At 42.9% G+C, this 21,335-nt stretch overlaps 1 protein-coding gene across 3 annotated transcripts in view; it reads left to right on the top strand.

Moving 5' to 3' along the window:
• Positions 1-21,335, top strand: part of UBAP1 (ubiquitin associated protein 1) — a 100,767-nt gene that overhangs the window by 73,119 nt on the left and 6,313 nt on the right. The window lies entirely within an intron of this gene.

The following is a 21,335-nucleotide window of genomic DNA, read 5'->3' as shown; positions in this document are numbered from 1 at the left end:
CTATCATCGGGAAGACATGCCTTATCTCTAATATAGGAGATGGCTTAGCTTCTTAAGGGTACTGCAGCTGCTATTAGGGGTACTTATTTTTATGAGGTTACATTTTTAGGAGGTTACATTTTTAGGCTGGCTATGAGAAGGGGAAGCTCATCAAATTTTATCTCATGTCGGGATAACGGAGTAGCAATTATTTGGAAAACTTTTATTTCTCCAACATAGGTGTGTCCGGTCCACGGCGTCATCCTTACTTGTGGGATATTCTCTTCCCCAACAGGAAATGGCAAAGAGCCCAGCAAAGCTGGTCACATGATCCCTCCTAGGCTCCGCCTACCCCAGTCATTCTCTTTGCCGTTGTACAGGCAACATCTCCACGGAGATGGCTTAGAGTTTTTTAGTGTTTAACTGTAGTTTTTATTATTCAATCAAGAGTTTGTTATTTTAAAATAGTGCTGGTATGTACTATTTACTCAGAAACAGAAAAGAGATGAAGATTTCTGTTTGTATGAGGAAAATGATTTTAGCACCGTAACTAAAATCCATGGCTGTTCCACACAGGACTGTTGAGAGCAATTAACTTCAGTTGGGGGAACAGTGTGCAGTCTCTTACTGCTTGAGGTATGACACATTCTAACAAGACGATGTAATGCTGGAAGCTGTCATTTTCCCTATGGGATCCGGTAAGCCATGTTTATTAAGATAGTAAATAAGGGCTTCACAAGGGCTTATTAAGACTGTAGACTTTTTCTGGGCTAAATCGATTCATTATTAACACATATTTAGCCTTGAGGAATCATTTATTCTGGGTATTTTGATATGATTATATCGGCAGGCACTGTTTTAGACACCTTATTCTTTAGGGGCTTTCCCTAATCATAGTCAGAGCCTCATTTTCGCGCCGGTATGGCGCACTTGTTTTTGAGGACAGCATGGCATGCAGCTGCATGTGTGTGGAGCTCTGATACATAGAAAAGTCTTTCTGAAGGCATCATTTGGTATCGTATTCCCCTTTGGGCTTGGTTGGGTCTCAGCAAAGCAGATTCCAGGGACTGTAAAGGGGTTAAATATAAAAACGGCTCCGGTTCCGTTATTTTAAGGGTTAAAGCTTCCAAATTTGGTGTGCAATACTTTTAGGGCTTTAAGACACTGTGGTGAAATTTTGGTGAATTTTGAACAATTCCTTCATACTTTTTCGCAATTGCAATAATAAAGTGTGTTTAGTTTAAAATTTAAAGTGACAGTAACGGTTTTATTTTAAAACGTTTTTTGTGCTTTGTTATCAAGTTTATGCCTGTTTAACATGTCTGAACTACCAGATAGATTGTGTTCTGACTGTGGGGAAACCAAGGTTCCTTCTCATTTAACTATATGTATTTTATGTCATAAAAAAATTTAGTAAAAATGATGCCCAAGATGATTCCTCAAGTGAGGGGAGTAAGCATGGTACTGCATCATCCCCTCCTTCGTCTACACCAGTCTTGCCCATACAGGAGGCCCCTAGTACATCTAGTGCGCCAATACTCCTTACTATGCAACATTTAACGGCTGTAATGGATAATTCTATCAAAAACATTTTAGCCAATATGACCACTTATCAGCGAAAGCGCGACTGCTCTGTTTTAGAAAATTCTGTAGAGCATGAGAACGCTGATGATATGGTTTCTGAAGGGCCCCTACACCAGTCTGAGGGGGCCAGGGAGGTTTTGTCTGAGGGAGAAATTTCAGATTCAGGAAACATTTCTCAACAAGCTGAACCTGATGTGATTACTTTTAAATTTAAGTTGGAACATCTCCGCGCTCTGCTTAAGGAGGTGTTATCCAATTTGGATGATTGTGATTATCTGGTCATTCCAGAACCACTATGTAAAATGGAAAAGTTCTTAGAGGCCCCGGGGCCCCCCGAAGCTTTTCCTATATCCAAGCGGGTGGCGTACATTGTTAGTAAAGAATGGGACAGGCCCGGTATACCTTTAGTACCTCCCCCCATATTTATAAAATTGTTTTCCTATAGTCGACCCCAGAAAGGACTGATGGCAGACAGTCCCCAAGGTCGAGGGGGCGGTTTCTACTCTACACAAGCGCGCCACTATACCCATAGAAGATAGTTGTGCTTTCCAAGATCCTATGGATAAAAAATTAGAAGGTCTGCTAAAGATGTTTGTTCAGCAAGGTTCCCTTCTACAACCAATTGCATGCATTGTCCCTGTCACTGCAGCCGCGTGTTTCTAGTTTGATGAGCTAGGAAAGGCGATTATTAGTAATTCTTCTTCTTATGAGGAGATTATGGACAGAATTCGTGCTCTTAAATTGGCTAATTCTTTCACCCTAGACGCCACCCTGCAATTGGCTAGGTTAGCGGCGAAAAAATTCTGGGTTTGCTATTGTGGCGCAGAGCGCTTTGGTTAAAATCTTGGGCAGCGGATGCGTCTTCCAAGAACAAATTGCTTGACATTCCTTTCAAGGGGAAAACACTCTTTGGCCCTGACTTGAAAGAGATTATCTCTGATATCACTGGGGGCAAGGGCCACGCCCTTCCTCAGGATAGGTCTTTTCAAGACCAAAAATAAACCTAAGTTTCGTCCCTTTCGCAGAAACGGATCAGCCCCAAGGGCTACGTCCTCTAAGCAGGAAGGTAATACTTCTCAAGCCAATCCAGCCTGGAGACCTATGCAAGGCTGGAGCAAAGGAAAGCAGGCCAGGAAACCTGCCACTGCTACCAAGACAGCATGAAATGCGGGCCCCCGATCCGGGACCGGATCTGGTGGGGGGCAGACTCTCTCTCTTCGCTCAGGCTTGGGAAAGAGATGTTCTGGATCCTTGGGCGCTAGAAATAGTCTCCCAAGGTTATTCTCTGGAGTTCAAGGGGCTTCCTCCAAGGGGGAGGTTCCACAGGTCTCAGTTGTCTTCAGACCACATAAGAAGACAGGCATTCTTACATTGGGTAGAAGACCTGCTAAAAATGGGAGTGATTCATCCTGTTCCATTAGGAGAACAAGGGATGGGGTTCTACTCCAATCTGTTCATAGTTCCCAAAAAAGAGGGAACGTTCAGACCAATCTTGGATCTCAAGATCTTGAACAAGTTTCTCAAGGTTCCATCGTTCAAGATGGAAACCATTCGAACACTTCTTCCTTCCATCCAGGAAGGTCAATTCATGACCAAGGTGGATTTCAAGGATGCGTATCTACATATTCCTATCCACAAGGAACATCATCGGTTCCTAAGGTTTGCATTCCTGGACAAGCATTTCCAGTTCGTGGCATTTTCTTTCGGATTAGCCACTGCTCCTAGGATTTTCTCATAGGTACTAGGGTCCCTTCTGGCGGTGCTAAGACCAAGGGGCATTGCTGTAGTACCTTACTTGGACGACATTCTGATTCGAGCGTCGTCCCTTCCTCAAGTAAAGGCTCACACGGACATTGTCCTGGCCTTTCTCAGATCTCACGGATGGAAAGTGAACGTGGAAAAGAGTTCTCTATCTCCGTCAACGAGGGTTCCCTTCTTGGGAACTATAATAGACTCCTTAGAAATGAGTATTTTTCTGACAGAAGCCAGAAAAACAAAACTTCTAGACTCTTGTCGGATACTTCATTCCGTTCCTCTTCCTTCCATAGCGCAGTGCATGGAAGTGATAGGTTTGATGGTAGCGGCAATGGACATAGTTCCTTTTGTGCGCATTCATCTAAGACCATTACAACTGTTCATGCTCAGTCAGTGGAATGGGGACTATTCAGACTTGTCTCCGAAGATACAAGTAAATCAGAGGACCAGAGACTCATTCCGTTGGTGGCTGTCCCTGGACAACCTGTCACAAGGGATGACCTTCCGCAGACCAGAGTGGGTCATTGTCACGACCGACGCCAGTCTGATGGGCTGGGGCGCGGTCTGGGGATCCCTGAAAGCTCAGGGTCTTTGGTCTCGGGTAGAATCTCTTCTACCGATAAATATTCTGGAACTGAGAGCGATATTCAATGCTCTCAAAGCTTGGCCTCAGCTAGCGAGGGCCAAGTTCATACATCAACCATCAGGGGGGAACAAGGAGTTCCCTAGCGATGGAAGAAGTGACCAAAATCATTCTATGGGCGGAGTCTCACTCCTGCCACCTGTCTGCTATCCACATCCCAGGAGTGGAAAATTGGGAAGCGGATTTTCTGAGTCGTCAGACATTGCATCCGGGGGAGTGGGAACTCCATCCGGAAATCTTTGCCCAAGTCACTCAACCGTGGGGCATTCCAGACATGGATCTGATGGCCTCTCGTCAGAACTTCAGAGTTCCTTACTACGGGTACAGATCCAGGGATCCCAAGGCGGCTCTAGTGGATGCACTAGTAGCACCTTGGACCTTCAAACTAGCTTATGTGTTCCCGCCGTTTCCTCTCATCCCCAGGCTGGTAGCCAGGATCAATCAGGAGAGGGCGTCGGTGATTTTGATAGCTCCTGCGTGGCCACGCAGGACTTGGTATGCAGATCTGGTGAATATGTCATCGGCTCCACCATGGAAGCTACCTTTGAGAGACCTTCTTGTTCTAGGTCCGTTCGACCCACTCCAGCTGACTGCTTGGAGATTGAACGCTTGATCTTATCAAAGCGAGGGTTCTCAGATTCTGTTATTAATACTCTTGTTCAGGCCTGAAAGCCTGTAACCAGAAAAATTACCACATAATTTGGTATATCTGTTGGTGTGAATCTGCAGGATTCCCTTGGGACAAGGTTAAGATTCCTAAGAGTCTATCCTTCCTTCGAGAAGGATTGGAAAAAGAATCAAGCCTGTTTACAAAATTTTGACTCCTCCTTGGAGTCTCAACCTAGTTCTTTCAGTTCTTCAGGGGGTTCCGTTTGAACCCTTACATTCCGTTGATATTAAGTTATTATCTTGGAAAGTTTTGTTTTTGGTTGCAATTTCTTCTGCTAGAAGAGTTTCAGAATTATCTGCTCTGCAGTGTTCTTCTCCTTATCTGGTGTTCCATGCAGATAAGGTGGTTTTGCGTACTAAACCTGGTTTTCTTCCAAAAGTTGTTTCTAACAAAAACATTAACCAGGAGATAGTTGTGCCTTCTTTGTGTCCTAATCCAGTTTCAAAGAAGGAACGTTTGTTGCACAACTTGGATGTAGTTCGTGCTCTCAAATTTTACTTAGCAGCTACTAAGGATTTCAGACAAACTTTGTCTTTGTTGTTTATTCTGGTAAACGGAGAGGTCAAAAAGCAACTTCTACCTCTCTCTCCTTCTGGATTAAAAGCATTATCCGATTGGCTTATGAGACTGCCGGACGGCAGCCTCCTGAAAGAATCACAGCTCACTCCGCTAGGGCTGTGGCTTCCACATGGGCCTTCAAGAACGAGGCTTCTGTTGATCAGATATGTAAGGCAGCGACTTGGTCTTCACTGCACACTTTTTCTAAATTTTACAAATTTGATACTTTTGCTTCTTCTGAGGCTATTTTTGGGAGAAAGGTTTTGCAAGCCGTGGTGCCTTCCATTTAGGTGACCTGATTTGCTCCCTCCCTTCATCCGTGTCCTAAAGCTTTGGTATTGGTTCCCACAAGTAAGGATGACGCCGTGGACCGGACACACCTATGTTGGAGAAAACAGAATTTATGTTTACCTGATAAATTACTTTCTCCAACGGTGTGTCCGGTCCACGGCCCGCCCTGGTTTTTTTAATCAGGTCTGATAATTTATTTTCTTTAACTACAGTCACCACGGTAACATATGGTTTCTCCTATGCAAATATTCCTCCTTAACGTCGGTCGAATGACTGGGGTAGGCGGAGCCTAGGAGGGATCATGTGACCAGCTTTGCTGGGCTCTTTGCCATTTCCTGTTGGGGAAGAGAATATCCCACAAGTAAGGATGACGCCGTGGACCGGACACACCGTTGGAGAAAGTAATTTATCAGGTAAACATAAATTCTGTTTTCTTTCTAATGACACGGTGAGTCCATGGATCATCATCCGTTACTGTTGGGAATATCACTCCTGGCCAGCAGGAGGAGGCAAAGAGCACCACAGCAAGGAGGAGGTGAAGTTTAGGTGTCTGTCAAGAAGTTTTCTTCAACCAAGATTTTATTATTTTTGTAAGCAGAGTAGGTTTACTCTGATCTTCCTGGGGTCTAGCCTAGTCAACGTCAGTCTCTTCAGTAGGGCAGTGGTGGCTTTTGAGCACTTGGGAACTTGTGTGGTACAATCCTCACTGCATTTTCTCAATAATTTGCTGCCCTAATCAGAAAGCCTGAGTAGGATTACTCAGATTATTTCTTTCTTCACAGGTCCATGTGAGGTGCTGCACCCTCTCAAACCAGGTGAGCTGTCCTGCTACCAGACAGCATGTTTTAAGGTAAGTGCCATTTAATTTTTCTTTGTAAGGAAAATCTAGCACTTTTAGCAGCTAAGGGCTGTTTTAACTTTATGGGATATTTAAAATAAAGGTAGATAAAGCTGAGGAAGCGGTCTTGTTTTGTATAAAAGTAATTCTTTATTGGGCATCAAAAATAAAAAAAATCCTTCTCTGTAGTCACGGATTCAGAGTGCATAGGAGGGCGTAGCACCAAGCGTTTGACATGTTTCGGCTAAAAGCCGTAATCGTAACCTAAGGTGCTACACCTTACAAAGTGAATAAAAAGGTGTGTTTACATTCTAATTGGCTAAAACAGATAATAGGAAAGAACGCCCTCTGATGCTAGACAATAAGAAAGTTAACCCTATAATACAGCCTTAGCTTAAAGTAGTACACAAACAAAAGGGCTTGAAAATAATTACAATACCTTTTTTAAAATTTTTACAAATTAGCATATTTGTTAATACATATAAAACAGGCAATATTGCAAAGTATATAGAGCAAAATATAAGCACCCGGTATGCAATGTAATGGTGAATAAACACCTAATGCTAATGTAGATTGTATTATAAAGCACAACTTGAGTTGCAAAATAGAGTTGTTTAAATTAAACCTTCATGTTAGGGGTTCATTTGGCAGTGTTTGCAGGCATTTGAGACTGTGAGGAGCAGGGATTTTATTGGTGACTCAGTTAATCATTTTTATCATACGGATTCTACTTGATTTTTTTTTTTATTTTTTATATGCCTTGTTTTATCTGCAAGCCGTTTCAGACAGGAGACCTTTACTACTAGGACCGTTCCGTACTTAAAAGGGGAGGGTCCTTGTAGAGGCGTTTTTTTTTTTTTCCTCTCCTTTGGCGCTCTTCGTTGCAACTCTGGGGAGACTGTCTGAGGACTTGTAACGTAGTTGTCGGCTGCACTGGTCTCTTTTATCCATTGCGCTGCCGTCGCAGGTCCGGATCGGTTATCTGTGAAGGGAAGTTTTTCCTCTAAGGGCTGCAGGACAGGTAGGCACCTCAATAAAGCTGCTGAAGTGTTTAGGTTTCCTGGGGTTATTTTCTTTTTTTGTTTGTGCTTAAACAATTGTATTCATTTTTTTAAAGGCACAGTATTTTTATTTTATTTTTTCAGCATTTTTGTTACGATGGATCAAGAGGCCTTACAAATTGTCACTTGTCAGTTGTGTTATGATGCCCAGGTGGAACCTCCCAGTTCCTTTTTGTTCCTCATGCATTGAGAGAACTTTGTTATAGAGAGAAAATGTTTTGATTATGAGCCACCATTAGCCCAGGCGAATGCTGTTAAGGGGTCTCCTGTAGCAGATATGCCGCAGCTTTCTCCTCAAGCGTCCCAACCTTTTCAGTCTCCACATGCAGTGCCCTGCGTTTCCTCTTGCAATACGGTAGGATTTTCTTTGCAGGACATTGCTACCCAGGTATCCTCTGCGATATCTGATGCATTGTCGACCTTTCCCATGCTGCAGGTAAGGCATAAAAGGAAACTTAAAGAATTAGTAAGGTTTCTGATCAAGTTGTGGCTACCTTCTCAAAAGTCTGAGGAAGAAGACATGTCGGTAGTGTGAAATTTCAGATTCAGATAGTGTAATTCCTTCTTCTGATGCTGAAGTTGTATCCTTCAGATTTAAGCTAGAACACCTTCGCTTATTACTTAAGAAAGTTTTGGACACTTTGGACGACTCCGACACGACTATTGTAGTGACTATTGTAGTGACTATTGTAGTGACTATTGTAGTGACTATTGTAGTGACTATTGTAGTGACTATTGTAGTGACTATTGTAGTGACTATTGTAGTGACTATTGTAGTGACTATTGTAGTGACTATTGTAGTGACTATTGTAGTGACTATTGTAGTGACTATTGTAGTGACTATTGTAGTGACTATTGTAGTGACTATTGTAGTGACTATTGTAGTGACTATTGTAGTGACTATTGTAGTGACTATTGTAGTGACTATTGTAGTGACTATTGTAGTGACTATTGTAGTGACTATTGTAGTGACTATTGTAGTGACTATTGTAGTGACTATTGTAGTGACTATTGTAGTGACTATTGTAGTCAATCCTAAAAAGTCTAGTAAGCTGAATAAGTGTTTTGATGTTCCCTCCGCGGTGGAGGTTTTTCCAGTACCAGATAGTGCTACGGAGATTATTGCACGGGAGTGGAAGAGACCTGGTATTCCTTTTTCTCCATCTTCTATTTTTAAGAAGATGCTTCCTATAGCGAACTCAAGGAGTCGTGGCAGACGGTTCCTAAGGTAGAAGGAGCAATCTCCACTTTGGCTAAGAAGACCACTATTCCCATAGAGGATAGTTGCTCTTTTAAGGATCCAATGGATTAGAAATTGGAGGCATTACTAAAAAAGATGTACATTCACCAGGGTCTACAATGGCAGACTGGGGTGTGTATTGCCACGGTGACCAGTGCTGCAGCTTACTGGTTTGATGCATTGTCTCTTCAGACGTTTACTTATCTTGAGGAGATCCAGGACAGGATTAAAGCCCTTAAGTTAGCCAACTCCTTTATTACGGATGCTTCCTTGCAAGTCATTAAATTGGCAGTAAACATTTCTGGTTTTGACGTTTTAGCCCACAGTGCCTTGTGGTTGAAGTCCTGGTCTGCGGATGTTTCATCTTAAGTCCAAGCTCCTGGCAATCCTATACAAGGGTATGACCTTGTTTGGGCCCGGTTTGTCTGAAATTATCTCAGATATTACACGAGGGAAGGTTTCCTTTCTTCCTCAAGATAAAAATAAGCAGAAAGGACGTTGGTCATTTTCGTTCCTTTCGTAACTTTAGAGGCAAGGCTTTCTTTCCTTCCTCCAAGCAAGATTTAGCCAGTCTTGGAATAAGGGAAAACAATCTAAAAAGCCCACAGCTGTCTCCAAGTCAGCATGAAGGGTCAGCCCCCGATCCGGGCCTTGATAAGAGATGTTCTGGATCCCTGGGATACAAAATAAAATGAAAGACCTTTCCTCCCAGAGCGTAAGAAATAGAGAGAATAGGGATATAAATATATTAATACAAACCCCTAATATATCACTAACAGTATATATCTATACACTTATATATGTCTGGCAAGCAGATGAAATTGTTAAGTGAGTAATACTGTTATTTCAATTAGAGATGTAGGGTGGTGCTAACTGTCTGAAAATACCAAGAAACAAATAGAAAAGTGACAGTATTCTAGCACTCTTGCAAGATATGAGTTATCCTTGTGTAGAATCGCAAGGAGAGTTACCATGAATGGGTTAAAATATAAATTTTATTCTATACAGTTAATATATACATGTATTTCCCCCCCCCCCCCCTTTCTATTCCTAGATCTTGCTCATATTTTCTGTTCTTTCTTTCGTTAATTATTTAGGTCCTGTATCGATAGTTTTGATACAGGATAAAGATAAAGCTCTACTGGGGTGTACGTTATAACACCCAAGATTGAGTTTTGATGGTTATTTTGTTAGGCATTGAGACTGAGAGACCCCAAATTGTTATACGTGAAATAATTTAAGGGAAATAGCTAGACATTGAGGATAAGCAGTGCACCAAGAAAACTTAAACATACGGCATAACCAGCACTCATGCGCACAATTCTCATAAGAGACTGGACTGACGTTATGTTAGATACTGATTTACTCAGAAGTGAGTGTAAGTTGAACTGCATTATATACTCCAGGTATGCCATTGTCTATGTTCTTTTTCTATATGTACTATTGTTGTCTCTGTAAATGTATTTTTTTTCTTTTTGAATAACCCAATAAAGCTTTGGAAAAATGAAAAAAAATAATATATACATGTAAATGTATAAAGTGAATACATATAAATCAGTGAGTGTGTGTCTTAAAACTTAGATTAAAAATGTATACAGGGCACAATTAACCCACAAAACACTATTTCAAAACAATAATTCTAAGCCCCACACAGTTTCAGTGCAAACTGAGATATGCTCCAGACTGCAGAAAATTAACTACAAAGGGGATTGACCCCATCAACAAAATTAACTGGCTAATAGCAGTAGTGAGCAAAAGGTAAGCACCTGTCTGTGTGAGTGCCAGATAGCCTAATCAAGGCCCAACAAAAAATATGTTGCAACTGAATAAGTGGATAACGGTCCCCTAAGTACGCCTATATGTATATATTTACTGTATAGAATAAAATTTATATTTTAACCCATTCGATTCTACACAAGGATAACTCATATCTTGCAAGAGTGCTAGTATACTGTCACTTTTCTCTTTGTTTCTTTCCTCCCAGAGGTAGGTTTCTTCTCTCCAGATTATCTGTAGACCAGATAAAGAGAGGCGTTCTTACATTGTGTCAAGGACCTTGCCGCTCTGGGGGTGATAGTTCCAGTTCCTCCACAGGAACAGGGTCTGGGATTTTACTCAAATCTGTTTGTGGCTCCCAAAAAGGAGGGAACTTTCCGACCAATCTTAGACTTGAAGTGCCTAAACAAGTTTCTTGTTCAAGGTGGAGACTATACGCTCCATTCTTCCCTTGGTGCAAGAGGGTCCGTTCATGACAACCATAGACCTAAAGGATGCGTACCTTCATGTTCCCATTCACAAGAATCATCACAGGTTGGCAGTGCTTCGGTCTAGGGGCATTGCAGTGGCGCCTTACCTGGACGACATTCTAGTACAGGCGCCATCTTTTCAACAAGCAAACTCTCATACGGAGATCTTGTTGTCTTTTCTTCACTCCCACGGATGGAATGTGAATCTGGGGAAAAGTTATGATTCCAGCCACAAGAGTCGTGTTTTTGGGGACTATAATAGACTCCCTACTAAGGAAGATATTTCTGACGGAGGTCAGAAAAAGAAAGATTTTCGACTCTTGTCTTGCCTATCAGTCCTCTCCTCGGCCGTCAGTGGCTCAATGTATGGATGTAATAGGTCTGATGCTGGCCTCCATGAACATTTTGTTCTCTCGGTTCCATCTCAGACCTCTGCAGTTATGCATACTCAGACAATGGAACGGGTACTATGTGGATCTGTCTCCGTGAATAGATCTGGACCAGGCGACTATAGCCTCTCTCTTCCATGGTGGTTGTCTCAGGACCACCTCTCCCAGGGAACTTGCTTCCGCAGACCCTCCTGGGTGGTTGTGACCACGGATGCCAGCCTTCTGGGTTGGGGAGCAGTCTGGGGCTCGTTGAAGGCTCATGGCTTATGGACTCGGGAGGAGTCGGTTCTGCCCATAAACATCAGAGCGATCTTCAATGCTCGCCTGGCCTCAGTTAGCTTAAGCCCAGTTTATCAGGTTCCAGTCGGACAGCATAACCTCGGTGGCATACATTAACCACCAGGGGGGGACTCAGATTCTTGGGCATGATAGAGGTGGCCCAAATTATTCAATGGGCGGAGACTCACAACTGTTGTCTCTTTGCGATCCACATCCCAGGAGTGGACAATTGGGAAGCGGAGTGGGAACTTCATCCCGAGGTGTTTATCATTCTGATTCTCAAATGGGGGCGGCCAGATCTGGATCTCATGGCTTCTCGGCAGAATGCCAAGCTCCCGAGGTTAAGGGACCCACAGGCAGTTCTGATGTTTTGGCGGTTCTTTGGAACTTCAGTCTAGCATACCTTTTTCCTCCGTTCGCTCTCCTTCCAAGGGTCATTGCTCGGATCAAGCTGGAGAGGGCATCTGTAATTCTCTTAGCCCCGGCGTGGCCTCGCAGGATCTGGCCTATGCAGATCTAGTGGAAATGTCATCCTTTCCACCTTGGAGACTCCCTCTGAGGAAATACCTTCTACTTCAGGGTCCCTTCCTTCATCCAAATCTTGTTTCTCTGAAGCTGACTGCATGGAGATTGAAAGCTTAATTTTATCTAAGCGTGGGTTTTCTGAGTCGGTCATTGAGACTTTAATCCAGGCTCGTGAGCCTGTGACACGTAAAATTTACCATAAAATATGGCATAAATATATGTATTGGTGTGAATCCAAAGGATACTCTTGGCGTAAGAATTCCTAGAATCTTGTCCTTCAGGGAGTTCTGGAGAAAGAAGGAACTTTCCGACCCATATTTGTCCTCAAATGTCAACAAAATTCTCAAACTTTTGTCCTTCAAATGGATACTATTTGTTCCATTCTTCCCTTGGTTCAGGAGAGTCATTTCATGACTATCATAGACCTGAAGGATGCGTATCATCATGTTCCTTTTCACAGGGAACATCATCAATTTCTTCGGTTTGCCTTTCTAGATAAAAAATTTCAATTTGTTACTCTTACCTTTTTGGCCTTGCTTACGGCCCCTTAAATCTTTACAGAGGTTCTAAGGGCCCTTTTGGCAGTGGTCAGATCTCAGGGAATAGAAGTGGCGCCTTACCTGGACAACAACCTTGTTCAGGCACCTTCTTTTCAGTTGGCAAAATGTCATACTGAGATGTTGTCTATTCAACGTTCCCACGGGTAATAAGTGAATCTGGAGAAGTGTTCCCTGGTGCCATCCAACTGGGTGTGTTTCTTAGGAACAATTATAGATTCTCTATCCATGAAGATTTTTCTGACGGATGTCAGGCAACTCAAACTTCTTGCCTCTCTATTCAGTCCTCTTTACGTCCATCATTGGCTCAGTGTATGGAAGTTATTGGTCTGATGGTGGCTTCTATGGTCATCATTCCTTTTGCTTGGTTCCATCTGAGACCTCTACAACTATGCATGCTCAGTCAATGGAACAGAGATCACTCAGATCTCTAACAGAGGATAGTTCTAGATCCCCCTAACAAGACATTCTCTTGGTGGATTTCGCAGGACCATCTCTCTCGGGTACATGCTTTCTGAGACCATCCTGGGTGTTTGTGAGAGCAGTTTAGGGATCCTTAAAGGCTCTGGGGTTTTTTTTGGACTCGAGAGGAGTCTTCTCTAACCATAAACATCCTAGAGTTCAGATCGATCGTCAATGCCTTAACAGCCTGGCCTCAACTATCTTTGGTCCAGTTTATCAGATTCCAATCGGACAACTTCACATCTGTGACATACATGATCCACAAGGGAGGAACTCTGAGTTCGTTAGCTATGAAGGAGGTAACTCGCATTCTCCAGTGAGAGGAATCTCGCGATTGTCTCCTCTCTACCATCCACATCCCAAGGGTGGACAACTGAGTAGCAGATTTTCTGAGCAGGCAGACCTTTCATCCTGGGGAGTGGGTTCTCCACCCGGAAGTATTCTCAAAAATAACTCTGTTAGGTGGTTCCGAAGTTGGATCTAATGGTGTCGCGTCTAAAAGCCAAGCTTCCAAGGTACGGCTCAAGATCAAGAGATCCACAAGCCACTCTGATTGACGCTCTGGCGGTGCCTTGGAACTTCACTTTTGCATTCCTGTTCCCTCCGTTAGCTCTTCTCTCTCGAGTCATTGCTCGCATTAAACAGGACGTCTGGGATTCTAATAGCTCCTGTCTGGCCTTGCAGGATCTGGTTCCTGGATCTGATGATGTTATCTCTTCCTCGAAGTTTGCGTCTGAGGAAGGACCTTCTGTTCCTCTCTCCACCCAAATCTAGATTCTCAGAAGCTGACTGGTTGAAGATTTAACGTCTAGTCTTAGCTAGGTGTGGGTTTTCTGAGAAGGTCATTGTTACCATGCTTCAGGCTTGTAAGCCTGTTTCTCGCAATATTTACCATAAGGTATGGTGTAAATACTTTTTTATTGGTGTGAATCTAAGGGATTCTCTTGAAGTAGGGTGAGGTTACCCCAAATTTTGTCTTTTCTTCAGGATGGACTGGAGAAAGGTTTATCAGTCAGCAGTCTGAAGGGTCAGATTTCTGCGCTGTCTTCTTTTTGCACGAATGTCTGGCAGATCTACTTTGTTCAAGCCTTGGTCAGAATCAGGCCTGTGTTTAAACCTGTTGCTCCTCCTTGGAGCCTTAATCTTGTTAAAGTTCTGCAGCAGACTCGGTTTGAGCCTCTGCATTCAGTTGATTTTAATGGAAAGCTTTGCAATTTCTTTTGCTCTCAGAATTTCCGAACTTTCTGCTCTGCAGTGTGAACCCCCCTTTCCTTATTTTTTATGCGGATAGGCAGTTTTTTGTACTAGTGGGGATTTTTTCCCAAGGTGGTATCGGATTGCAATATCCATCAGGAAATAGTTTTTCCTTTTTGTCCTTATCCTTCTCAGAAGGAACGCCTGTGGCATAATCTGGATGTTGTGCATGCTCTAAAATTGTATCTTCAAGCCACTAAGGTTTTTTGGGGTTTTTTTTGCCAATCTGCCCTGTTCATTGTTTTCTCTGGTAAACATAAGGGTCAGAAGGCCACTTCTCCTACACTTTCTTTCTGGTTGAGAAGTGTTTTGCTTTTGAGTCAGCTGGACTACAGTCTCTTGAGATAATTAGGGCTGTCTCTTCTTCCTGGGCCTTCAAAAATGAAGCTTCTGTGGAACAAATCTGTAAGGTGACTACTATTTTTTTTTTTCTCCAAATGTTGATTCTTTTTACCCTTACCACTAGTAATTAGAATGGATTTGTGGATTCTCCCATGCCAATTGCAAAGAAAACAAAATTTTCAGGTAAATATATTTGCCTGATAAATTATTTTCTTTCCTTGACCCGCCCTCAATTTGATTTAAGACCGCTTTTTTTCTATAATTCTCAGGCGCCTGTATACCTTTGTATAATCTTCTGTTTCCATTTTCCTTTTGACCGAATGACTGGGGATTATGGGTAATGGGAATGACACTTAACAGTTCTGATGGGGTGTTCTTTGCCTCCACCTGCTGACCAGGAGTTGAATATACCACTAGTAATTAAAATGGATTTGTGGACTCTCCATGCCAAGAAATTAATTTATCATGCAAACATAAATTTTGTTTTCCAATTTACTTTTATTATAAAATTTTACTTTGTTCTTTTGGTATTCTTTGTTAAAAGCTAAACCTCGCTTATTTCTAAGCCCTTGAAGGCCGCCTATTATCTCAGTGCATTTTGTCAGGTTTTGTTTGTTTTTTTTTTTAGTTAGACGGCTCTAGGTCATTTGTGCCATATAGATAACATTTTGCTCACTATCGTGGAGTTAGGAGTCAGCAATGATTGGCTAAAATGCAAGTCTATCAAAAGAACTGAAATAAGGGTCTGTCTGCAGAGGCTTAGATACAAGGTAATCACAGCAGCAAATAGTATATTAATATAACCATGTTGGTTATGTAAAACTGTGGAATAGTTAATAAAGGTATTTATCTTTTTAAACAATAATACTTCTGGAGTAGACTGTCCCTTTAAAATGTCTTTTTCATGGTGCAGTTAACCATATTAATGCACCATCTCATTCTGTGTGGATCCTTTTCTCTTGTTAAGTGTGTTCAGTCCACGGGTCACCCATTACTTATGGGATATATTCTCCTTCCCAACAGGAAGTTGCAAGAGGATCACCCAAGCAGAGCTGCTATATAGCTCCTCCCCTCACATGTCATATCCAGTCATTCTCTTGCAACCCTCAACAAAGAAGGAGGTCGCGAGAGGAGTTGGAGTTTTTACTTAATTATTCTTCAATCAAAAGTTTATTTTAAATGGCACCTGAGTGTGCTGTTTTTTCTATCTCAGGCAGTATTTGGAAGAAGAATCTGCCTGTGTTTCTATGATCTTAGCAGACGTAACTAAGATCCACTGGCTGTTCTCGACATTCTGAGGAGTGGGGTAACTTCAGAAAATGGGAATAGCATGCGGGGTCCCCCGCAAATGAGGTATGTGCAGTACAATATTTTCTGGGAATGGAATTGACTAAGAAAACACTGCTGTTACCCATATGATGTAAGTACAGCCTTAAATGCAGTAGTAGCGACTGGTATCAGGCTGATAAATGTATGCGCAGTTGAGTTATTTTCTAGGGACTAGAATTTGACTGAGAAAATACTGTTAATGCTGAAATAATGCTTAAGCCTTATCTGCAGTAGAAGCGACTGGTAGCAGGCTTAGTGATAATTTTGCATGACATTTAAAAAGTTTGTTTTTAAAACGTTTACTGGCATGTTATTCGTTTTGTGAGGTACTTTGGTGATAAATCCTTTTTGGGCATGATTTTTTTCCACATGGCTAATAGAAACCGTTATATCAGGTCTCCCACTGTTGTAATATGGGTGGGAGGGGCCTTTTTTTAGCGCCTTGTTGCGCAGTTAAAATTCTAGCACAGTCTTCCTGCTTCTTCCTCCTTGATCCAAGATGTCTCTAGAGAGCTCAGGGGTTTTCAAAATTTGTTTTTGAGGGAGGTAATCAGTCACAGCAGACCTGTGACCGTGTGTTTGACTGTGATAAAAGCGTTAAATCTTAATTTGATATCCGTTTTTGGGTATCAAGGGGTTAATCATCCTTTTGCTAATGGGTGCAATCCTCTGCTAATACATTTACCGTTAAGAATTTTTGACTATAACTGAATTAGTTCATTGTTATTCAACTGTGTTTTTGATAAGTGCTGCAGTGTTTTTTATATTGCTTAGAACTTATTGAAAGTAATTTCCAAGCTTGCTAGCTTCATTGCTAGTCTGTTTAAACATGTCTGATACAGAGGAATCTGCTTGTTCATTATGTTCAAAAGCCGATGTGGAGCCCAATAGAAATAAAAGTCAATCTTTACCGATAAAAAAATTATCACCAGACAACGAGGGGGAAGTTATGCCGTCTAACTCTCTCCTCACGTGTCAGTACCTTCGTCTCCCGCTCAGGAGGTGCGTGAGATTGCGGCGCCAAGTACATCAAGGCACTTACAAATCACTTTACATGATATGGCTAATGTTATGAAAGAAGTATTATACAATATGCCCGAGTTAAGAGGCAAGCGCGATAGCTCTGGGTTAAGGACAGAGCGCGCCGATGACACAAGAGCCATGTCTGATACTGCGTCACAATTTGCAGAACATGAGGACGGAGAGCTTCATTCTGTGGGTGGCGGTTCTGATTCGGGGAGACCGGATTCAGAAATGTCAAATTTTAAATTCAAGCTTGAGAACCTCCGTGTGTTGCTAGGGGAGGTGTTAGCGGCTCTGAATGATTGTGACACGGTGGCAATCCCAGAGAAATTATTTAGGCTGGATAAATACTATGCGGTACCGGTGTGTACTGACGTTTTTCCTATACCAAAAAGGCTTACAGAGATTATTAGCAAGGATTGGGATAGACCTGGTGTGCCCTTTTCCCCTCCTCCGATATTTAGAAAAATGTTCCCTATAAACGCCGCCACACGAGACTTATGGCAGACGGTCCCTAAGGTGGAGGGAGCAGTTTCTACTTTAGCCAAGCGTACCACTATTCCGGTGGAGGATAGTTGTGCTTTCTCAGATCCAATGGATAAAAAGTTAGAGGGTTACCTTAAGAAAATGTTTGTTCAACAAGGTTTTATATTACAGCCTCTTGCATGCATTGCGCCTGTCACTGCTGCAGCGGCATTCTGGTTTGAGTCTCTGGAAGAGGCGATTCGCACAGCACCATTGGATGAGACTTTGAGCAAGCTTAGAACGCTTAAGCTAGCTAATGCGTTTGTTTCGGATGCCGTAGTGCATTTAACCAAACTTACGGCTAAGAATTCCGGATTCGCCATACAGGCGCGCAGAGCGCTATGGCTTAAATCCTGGTCAGCAGATGTAACTTCTAAGTCTAAACTACTGAATATTCCTTTCAAAGGGCAGACCTTATTCGGGCCCGGCTTGAAGGAAATTATTGCTGACATTACTGGAGGTAAGGGCCACACCCTTCCTCAGGACAGGGCCAAATTAAAGGCCAAACAGTCTAATTTTCGTGCCTTTCGTAATTTCAAGGCAGGAGCAGCATCAACTTCCTCCGCTCCAAAACAGGAAGGAACTACTGCTCGTTACAGACAAGGTTGGAAAGGCAACCAGTCATGGAACAAGGGCAAGCAGGCCAGAAAGCCTACTTCCGCCCCTAAGACAGCATGAAGACAGGGCCCCCTTTCCGGAGACGGATCTAGTGGGGGGCACACTTTCTCTCTTCGCCCAGGCTTGGGCAAGAGATGTACAGGATCCCTGGACGTTGGAGATTATATCTCAGGGATACCTTCTGGATTTCAAAACTTCTCCTCCACAAGGGAGGTTTCATCTGTCAAGGTTATCAACAAACCTAGTAAAGAAAGAGGCATTTCTACAATGTGTACAAGACCTCTTAGTGATGGGAGTGATCCACCCAGTTCCGCAAACGGAACAAGGGCAAGGGTTTTACTCAAATCTGTTTGTGGTTCCCAAAAAAGAGGGAACATTCAGACCAATCTTAGACTTAAAAATCTTAAACAAATTCATAAGGGTTCCATCGTTCAAAATGGAAACCATTCGGACCATCCTACCCATGATCCAAGAGGGTCAGTATATGACCACAGTGGACTTAAAGGATGCCTACCTTCACATACCGATTCACAAAGATCATTATCGGTACCTAAGGTTTGCCTTTCTAGACGGGAATTACCAGTTTGTAGCTCTTCCCTTCGGGTTAGCTACGGCTCCGAGAATTTTTACAAAGGTTCTGGGTTCGCTTCTGGCGGTACTAAGACCGCGAGGCATAGCGGTGGCTCCGTACCTAGACGACATTCTGATACAAGCGTCAAGTTTTCAAAATGCAAAGTCTCATACAGAGATAGTTCTAGCATTTCTGAGGTCGCATGGGTGGAAAGTGAACATGGAAAAGAGTTCTCCGTTTCCACTCACAAGGGTCCCTTTCCTAGGGACTCTTATAGATTCTGTAGAGATGAAGATTTACCTGACGGAGTCAAGGTTATCAAAGATTCTAAATGCTTGCCGTGTCCTTCATTCCATTCCAAGCCCATCAGTAGCTCAGTGCATGGAAGTAATCGGCTTAATGGTCGCGGCAATGGACATAGTGCCATTTGCCCGCCTGCATCTCAGACTGCTGCAATTATGCATGCTAAGTCAATGGAATAGGGATTACTCAGATCTGTCCCCTTTACTGTATCTGGACCAGGGATTCTCTTCTCTGTTGGTTGTCTCGGGTTCATCTGTCAAAAGGAATGACCTTTCGCAGACCAGATTGGACGATTGTAACAACAGATGCCAGCCTACTAGGCTGGGGCGCAGTCTGGAACTCCCTAAAGGCTCAGGGATCGTGGACTCAGGAGGAGAAACTCCTTCCAATAAACATTCTGGAATTAAGAGCAATATTCAATGCTCTCCTAGCTTGGCCTCAGTTAGCAACACTGAGGTTCATCAGGTTTCAGTCTGACAACATCACAACTGTAGCTTACATCAATCATCAAGGAGGAACCAGGAGTTCCCTAGCGATGTTAGAAGTCTCAAAGATAATTCGCTGGGCAGAGTCTCACTCTTGCCACCTGTCAGCGATCTACATCCCAGGTGTGGAGAACTGGGAGGCGGACTTTCTAAGTCGCCAGACTTTTCATCCGGGGGAGTGGGAACTTCATCCGGAGATATTTGCTCAACTGATTCTTCGTTGGGGCAAACCGGAACTGGATCTCATGGCATCTCGCCAGAATGCCAAGCTTCCGTGCTACGGATCCAGGTCCAGGGACCCGGGAGCGGTGCTGATAGATGCACTAGCAGCCCCTTGGGTTTTCAACATGGCTTATGTGTTTCCACCTTTTCCGTTACTGCCTCGACTGATTGCCAAGATCAAACAGGAGAGAATCAGTGATTCTGATAGCGCCTGCGTGGCCACGCAGGACCTGGTATGCAGACCTAGTGGACATGTCGTCCTGTCCACCATGGTCTCTGCCTCTGAGGCAGGACCTTCTAATTCAGGGTCCTTTCAATCATCCAAACCTAATTTCTCTGAGGCTGACTGCATGGAGATTGAACGCTTGATTCTATCGAAGCGTGGTTTCTCGGAGTCGGTTATTGATACATTAATACAGGCTCGGAAACCTGTGACCAGAAAAATTTACCATAAGATATGGCGTAAATATTTATATTGGTGTGAATCCAAAAGTTACTCATGGAGTAAGGTTAGGATTCCTAGGATATTGTCTTTTCTACAAGAGGGTTTAGAAAAGGGTTTATCCGCTAGTTCGCTAAAGGGACAGATTTCTGCTCTGTCTATTCTTTTACACAAGCGTCTGGCAGAGAATCCAGACGTCCAGGCTTTTTGTCAGGCTTTGGCTAGGATTAAGCCTGTGTTTAAAGCTGTTGCTCCTCTGTGGAGCTTAAACTTGGTTCTTAAAGTTCTTCAGGGTGTTCTGTTTGAACCCCTTCATTCCATTGATATTAAGCTTTTATCTTGGAAAGTTCTGTTTTTGATGGCTATTTCCTCGGCTCAAAGAGTCTGAGTTATCTGCCTTACATTGTGATTCTCCTTATCTGATCTTTCATTCAGACAAGGTAGTCCTGCGTACTAAACCTGGGTTTTTACCTAAGGTTGTTTCTAACAGGAATATCAATCAAGAGATTGAAGAAGGATTAGGACATAATGATGGAACAACAAAGAAGGAACGTCTTTTGCATAATCTAGACGTGGTCCGTGCCCTGAAGTTCTACTTACAGGCAACTAAAGATTTTCGGCAAACTTCTTCTCTGTTTGTCGTTTACTCTGGACAGAGGAGAGGTCAAAAGGCTTCGGCTACCTCTCTCTTTTTGGCTTCGTAGCATAATACGTTTAGCCTATGAGATTGCTGGACAGCAGCCTCCTGAAAGAATTACAGCTCATTCCACTAGAGCTGTGGCTTCCACCTGGGCCTTTAAGAATGAGGCCTCTGTTGAACAGATTTGCAAGGCTGCAACTTGGTCTTCACTTCATACTTTTTCCAAATTTTCCAAATTTGATACTTTTGCTTCTTCGAGGCTGTTTTTGGGAGAAAGGTTCTACAGGCAGTGGTTCCTTCTGTTTAATGTTCCTGCCTTGTCCCTCCCATCATCCGTGTACTTTAGCTTTGGTATTGGTATCCCATAAGTAATGGATGACCCGTGGACTGAACACACTTAACGAGAGAAAACATAATTTATGCTTACCTGATAAATTTATTTCTCTTGTAGTGTGTTCAGTCCACGGCCCGCCCTGTCTTTTTTGAGGCAGGTTCTAAATTTTA

The sequence above is a fragment of the Bombina bombina genome, chromosome 2 (assembly GCF_027579735.1).
Source record: "Bombina bombina isolate aBomBom1 chromosome 2, aBomBom1.pri, whole genome shotgun sequence".
In the NCBI taxonomy this organism is placed as follows: domain Eukaryota; kingdom Metazoa; phylum Chordata; class Amphibia; order Anura; family Bombinatoridae; genus Bombina; species Bombina bombina.
Note: the sequence above shows the minus strand (reverse complement) of the source record. Positions and strands in the feature narration are given on the sequence as shown.